Raw genomic sequence first — 7258 nt, forward strand, 5'->3', positions numbered from 1 at the left:
AGTGTGGTAAGAGCATCAATCTTACTTTCCAACTTCTTTGTGTACTCGGCTGCTCCTACATCATGAACACCTCTAACAACTATGGCATCACTCCTTGTGCCAAATTGTTGAGAATTTGAAGCCATGTTCTCTATTAGTTGTTTGGCCGTAGCTGGGGTTATGTTACCAAGGGCACCACCACTTGCGGCATCAATTATATTTCGATCCATGTGGTGCAGACCTTCATAAAAATACTACAGAAGGAGATGTTCAGAGATCTGATGGTGTGGGCAGCTTGAATAGAGATTCTTGAACCTCTCCCAGTACTCATAAAGGGTTTCCCCAGATTGCTGCTTGATGCTAGAAATCTCCTTCCTTATGGCTGTTGTCCTTGAAGCATGAAAGAACTTGGCAAGGAACAATCTCTTCAGGTCATCCCAGCTTGTGATGGACCTGGGTGCTAGGTAGTACATCCAGTCTTTCGCATTACCCTCCAAAGAATAAGGGAAAGCCTTCAAGTATACATGGTCCTCCTGCACATCTGTAGGCTTCATGGTGGAACAGACGACATGAAACTGCTTCAAGTGTTTGCACGGGTCCTCACCTGCAAGACCATGAAACTTTGGCAACAAGTGTATTAAACCAGTTTTCAGCACATATGGAACCTCCTCCTCGGGTATTGAATGCATAAACTATCATAAGTGAACTCTGGTGCAGTGAGCTCACTCATGGTTCTCTCATGAGGTGGAGGAGGTTGAGCCATGTTATCAATATGAAAATGCTCAGAATAAACAGTATGCTCAGAATGCAAGGAATGAGAAGTTTCAGGAGTATGATGAGAATCAGAAGAATCAGGAAAAGTCACTAAATATTGAGCATGCAAAGACGGATTCCTAAGATGCCTACTTCCTCTATGGAATGTCCTATCAATCTCAGGGTCAAATGGTTGTAATTCACTTGGGTTTCCCCTAGTCATGCACTAAAAAGCATTAATTGTAGTGATATTGGCATAACATAGGGTATAACTACAAGTATACTCAAACGAACTCTAAATGACTTGAAATTTGGTAGGCTATTCCTTTGAGTGGTCAAACAGAAGCACAAAAAAAATCAGATCAAAACTCAAAGCACAAGTATTTTTGACAATTTTTCAAAAGTGGAAAAAATGAAGAAAAATCACAAAAAAACATTGCTGAAATGTAGAAAATGGCATTTTCTGTAGAATCTAAGTTTGCAAACCAATGGAGCGGGTCTCAGAAAGGTGGGAAATCAAATTCCACCCCAAATGCATATAAAATAATAGTGATTCTGATAACCAAAGCAAAAGTTATGGTCCTCTGAAGTTTCACTAAAAATCAGTCCAAAATTTTTTTGAATCTCTTAACTCAGACCATACCAACTGCTCCAGCTATTTTTCCTATAAAGTTCAATGTCTTAGAAGTGGGGGGAAAAATTTCAAGCCAAAATAAGCACCGTAGCTACCAGAACAAAAATCCAGAAGTTAAATGCCAGATTCGGACACTATTCATACACTATTCACTACTACAAATGACACTATTCATGCGCGCCGCGACATTATTCACTACACTACACAAAAACACACAGGAATGGAAATAGGCACTGAACTTAACACAACATTAACATCACAATGAACATATACCAACTCAACCACACTTGAACTACACACACCAAAACACAGAACACAAATTCACTGAAAATTTTACTTTGAACGAAATGATTGGTCCCCGACAACGACGCCAAATTTGATAGAGGCCGTACCCCACCAAATTAAAACATATTAAATGCAGTACATGAAAGTGAACCAAGTCGTCTCCCAACAACCAATATTTTCATTCAAAGCGAAATTTCCAGATGAACACAACAATAAAACACAGGGGGGGTTGGTAGACAGATTCACAATGCTAATCAACAAATTAAATTAAATGCTACAGTGATTAAAATCGTATTGACATCCTTGATTCAAATGCAATTTCACTTATCATAGGCCACTAAATTAACACCAACTCTACCTTGTCTCAATCCACTAGATAATAATTCACTCTCGAAAATTATAATCTAGCTTCATTATGCAATTAAGCAATGCACACATCCTTAGATTTGTTACAGCCAAGCTACATACATTAAGCATGAACGTATCTTAACCAAAACATATGCAATTACTCTGTAAATTAAGCATTAACAGATTCACCACATGCATTCCACGAATTCAGAACAAAAACATGGCAGATTTCACAAAACAAGCACAACCTCAAAGCTTCATTGCAATTTTTATCAAGGAGTCAATACACGAATTTAGCTAGACATGGAAATGAACAATTAAACACTTCAAAACTGAAATCACAAAAACAGAACTAAGAACCCTAACTTATGAAATCTGAAAACGCAATTTAAAAGCAAAAATAGAGATTTCAAAGCTTAAATGGAATGCAAAACGGTGTTATCATATATAGATGCAAAAACCCCATGAATGGGTATTGTTCCAAGTCAATAAAACCCACAAAACGAACTGCCCAAGCAAGAAAACGAATTCAAAACGCAAAACCCTCAATGGGTGCTGTCAAATATGCATAAAAACGGTAAAAATGAGCCAAAAACGTGAAAAACCGCAAGGGGGACATCCATGGAAGCTTGGAGAACGAAAATGGATGTTTTTTTAAAAGAGGTTGAAGATGATGGAGCGGCTGGCCTGTTCATGCATACCTAATTTCGTTGCCATATCACCCTTCCTACTCATATTTACAAAACTGCCACTCTGTCACTCAGATTTACAAAAATGCCACTCTAGGCCTCAAATGTTGACCCATTGACTTTGCTGACGTGGAAATGACATGGAAATGATGTGGCAATGATGTGGAAAGTCTCTTCAACTAAATATTAATGTCCAAGCTCCAAAATTGCTTCACCCAAATACCTAAAAATAATTAAAAACAAAAATTAGGCCAAATAATGTGAAATTAGTCCAAATTCGGAATAGTGGCCCAATAAAACCGAACAGATGAAAAACACTCTAATGATGAACAATTAAGCACTAATCAACTGTCTAATGGGTACACAAAGGCTAGTGAAATGGAAGAAAATAATGACTCATCACGCGACGTTGCGACCGTGAGCATGCCCTGAGCCGTGCGTGACGTTCGTTGGTGCGGTGAAATCGAATTCAGCGATCTCCATCAGCGTTCTCCATCGAAGTCACCGGTATAGTGGTAATTGGCACTCTTCCTTTGATTTCTTTATACTTCTGCATATTCTCACTCTCGTTTTGTAATTGGTAAGGGTTGTTTGGGGGAACCACCGTCGTTGAAGCGTTGGGTTGGGGGAGCCAGCAACTATCAGTTTTTAGGGGCGCTTACGCGAGTCTGAGCCATTGCAGGTATGAGATTTTTCCCTTTCTCTCTGGAGCGATAATTGATTGATGTTATTTTTTGTTTGTATGTTAGTTTGATTATGTGTTTGAGTTGGTAGGCAGAGATGTGGTGGGGAGAATAGTGCAAAGTGTGTGTTGATTCATTGAAATGAATAATTAAAGTGAAAGGTTAAATGTGCGTTTAGATTTTGGAATTTGGTTTAGAGTGACACCTCCTTATGGAATTGTTTTGTTTGCAACATCTTCCAAGTAGGCTTTGGCCTCATGAGTATAGTATATTTCGTGCTGCTTTACTAAAAATTCCCCTTCATCACTCGATGCTGGTTTTGTTACTGATTTATTATGTTGGTTTGCTCTTGATTACACTTCAATCAACCCTTTTTGCCTTTCCTTTACTTGAAAGGCATGAAGTCCAAAACGTATTAAATAATACATGAAATTTTAAGTGCAATTTTATACAAACAGTTATAATCATAGTTTGACTAGGTTCTTACGATTACGACAATGATGAGTTTTTGATGAAGGATTATCTTGTTTCTTTTTGAGATTATTGAATATGGTGTGAGTTGATTAAGAAAGCTAAGTGAAATCCCCACTGGACATTAAGATAGCAAGCTATCTAGATGTGAAGGTTCCTTTCACAAAGCTCAAGAGAAGAAGATGATGGATTGATTCAAAACAAAAAGGAAATAGAAAGCACATAAACCATAGAAAACCAAGAACAATTAAAGGAAGAAGAAAACATAAAATTGAAAGGAAAGAAATGGTAAAAATGTGAGAAACATGCCACTACAAGGCTAGGCTAGAAGCCATGGCAACCTTGAAGATGAGTGGATGTGTGCCGCCACTTGCTATGCAAGATAAGGCTTAAAAGTATTCACTCCCTAGGGAGGAAACTCTCACAAATGGTTGAGACACAAGAATGTTTTTACTTCAAAATGTTCAACCCTTTTACATGTCTAGGAGCACCCCTTATATATAAGAGTTTAGGGGCCTCTAAGCAAATAAAAGATACCTAAGGATGTCTCTACAAAAACCTAACCCTAACTTTTAGAAACTAGGTCAAATAAGGTTACAAAAATGAGAGACAAAAGAGCTAACTATGGTGTGTGCAAGGCTAATTTCGTTCTAGCACAAAAGGAGACAAAGAATGTGTCTCATATGTCTCCAAAAAGTGGCCAAAGTATGCTAAAAACAAAGGAGACCAAAGGTACATAGGTACACTTGCTTCATGCCTTTTACTTTATGCTTTATGCCTTTGCTTTACTCTCTCCTCCACATCATTTATGCTCCCCAATCACCATGTGCCACCTAGCATTACTTTCTTACTCCTAATTAACCTACAAAGCAAATAAACATAGATTAGCATGTTGGCTTAAGTCAAGTCAACTATAGTCAACAAGTCAATCCTAGTCAAAGGTCAACAAGCCAACTAAAGTTGAATCAACTAAGTCAACTTTGGGAATCAAAAATAACAAACACAAATGAAAGGGATGAAGGATTAGTGAACTTCCTTTCTATACATGCTTATTCTTCTTAACCATGTGCCTCCATCCTTGGTTGGGGTCAATCCTTCATCAGTTTTGTAACTCTTCGGATATCTTACCCAATAAGTGAGATATATATTCCCACAATATGATACTTTTGGGAACATCTCACTATTTTACATGACCTTCCCTGTTGGACTTAAGTAATAATAGGTTTATTACTTAGTTCCCATGTTCTTTCACTATCACAAATGTAACATTGTCTATTTTTGCCTTGTCACAGAACATGGGCGAAGTTCCCAGCCATCGTCGTAGGGTGTATAATCGTTGTTACAGTGGTAGGAGAGGCTTGAAGGAATATTTTGTGATAGGAGTTGATGAGTTTATCCAGACGGCTCGTCAATATAAATATTATGCTCTTGAGGGAGGGATTCGATGTCCATGCATCAAGTGCGAATGCACTCGTATTTTAAAAGACGAAGAAGTTAAAGTTCATTTATACAAAAAAGGATTCATGCCAGATTACTTGATTTGGACATTTCACGGTGAAGAGGTGTCATCTGTTTATTTGGGTGAACATGAAAGATGTCTTCCTAGTTCAAGCACGGCTGTACCTATCTTTGAGATGAATCAAGCAATGTATATGTAAGAGATATGGAATAATGCTTTTGGCCAACATGCTTCATTTGATCAAGTTAACGATAATTGTTTAGAAGAATCTCCAAATGAACTCACTCAGAGGTTTTACAATTTATTAGCAGAGGCAAATGAACCTATCTTTGAAGGGGTAAGGGAGTCAAAGTTGTCTGTATGCATTAGACTTCTGGCCTTCAAATCGAACTGGAACGTTCCCAACCAAGCATTGGACCAAATGGCAAAACTACTTTTAGATCTAACACCACCAAATAATCCTTTGCCAAACAATTATTATGAAGCAAAGAAATTAGTTTCAAAGTTGCGATTGGAATCTAAGAAGATTGATTGTTGTGTGAATGATTGTATGCTTTTTTACGACAATGATAATGGAAAAAATGATGCATCCTTGCTAATTTGCCAACATTGTGGGCAACTACGATACCGCACAAAACATCCAGAACAGAGGCAAAAAAAACCAATATCGTTGAAGTCCATGTTTTACTTGCCTATAATTCCAAGACTGCAAAGAATGTTTGCTTCAATGCAAATAGCACAACATATGACATGGCATTATGAGAACAAAATAGAAGGCATGCTACGTCATCCATCTGATGGGGAAGCTTGGAAGCACTTTGATCGAAAGCATCCATCTTTCGCCAATGATCCCCATAACGTGCGACTTGGTCTATGTACCAATGGATTTAATCCATACATTCAGGCATCGTCATCCCCTTATTCTTGTTGACCAGTGATTGTTACTCCATATAATCTTCCACCTGAGATGTGTATGATTAAGCCTTATATGTTTTTAACGTGTCTTATACCAGGTCCATCTAATCCAAAGGCATCTATAGATGTTTATCTAGGGCCCTTGATTGATGATTTGAATAAGTTGTGGAGTGGTATTTAGACGTATGATGTTTCAAGGAAACAAAATTTTCTAATGCGGGCAACTTTGATGTGGACTATTAATGACTTCCCTGCATATGGGATGTTATCCGGTTGGAGCACACACAATAGATTATCTTGTCCGCATTGTATGGAGCACACTAAATCATTCACATTAACTTATAGTCGGAAAAGTTGTTGGTTTGATTGTCATCGTCGATTCTTGCCCATAGAGCATCCGTTTAGGAGAAACAATAAGACATTTTGGAAAGGGGAAGTTGAAAAGGATGAGCCACCTCTGAAGTTGACCCCATCACAAGTATGGCAAAGAGTCAAAGATTTTCCAAAAGTGACTGAAAGTGGTGTGACAAGGATGGATGGGTATGAAGAATGGCATAATTGGACTAAAAGAAGCATCTCTTGGGATCTTCCATATAGGAAAGATAACTTGCTAAGACATAATCTTGATGTGATGCACATAGAATTTTTTTTTTTGACAGCATCTTCAACACGGTGATGAAAGTAAGTGGCAAGACAAAAGATAATGACAAGGCAAGAAGAGATAAAGCTTTGTATTGTTGGCGGAGAGACTTGGAGTTGCAGTCACATACTAATGGGAAGTTGCTGAATCCAAAAGCAAATTACACCTTAACAAAAGATGAAGCTAAAATAGTTTGTCGTTTGATCAAAGAGCTTAGAATGCCAGATGGTTATTCTTCTAACTTGGCAAGATATGCAGATACTGAAAAAGGTAGTATTGATGGTATGAAAAGTCATGATTGTCATGTCTTCATGGAGACATTACTTCCTATTGCGTTTAGCTCATTACCAATGCATGTGTTAAATCCTCTAATAGAAATTAGTCACTTCTTTAAAGATTTGT

The 7258-nt window shown here is 37.8% G+C and overlaps 1 non-coding gene across 1 annotated transcript; it reads left to right on the forward strand.

Annotated features, from left to right (window-relative positions):
* Positions 1-255: 255 nt before the first annotated feature.
* Positions 256-362, forward strand: LOC114170908. Its single transcript, XR_003601262.1, has one exon. It is a non-coding gene; the product is annotated as a small nucleolar RNA R71 (small nucleolar RNA).
* The last annotated feature ends 6896 nt before the right edge of the window (positions 363-7258 follow it).

This window comes from Vigna unguiculata, chromosome 11, assembly GCF_004118075.2.
Source record: "Vigna unguiculata cultivar IT97K-499-35 chromosome 11, ASM411807v1, whole genome shotgun sequence".
NCBI classification, from domain to species: domain Eukaryota; kingdom Viridiplantae; phylum Streptophyta; class Magnoliopsida; order Fabales; family Fabaceae; genus Vigna; species Vigna unguiculata.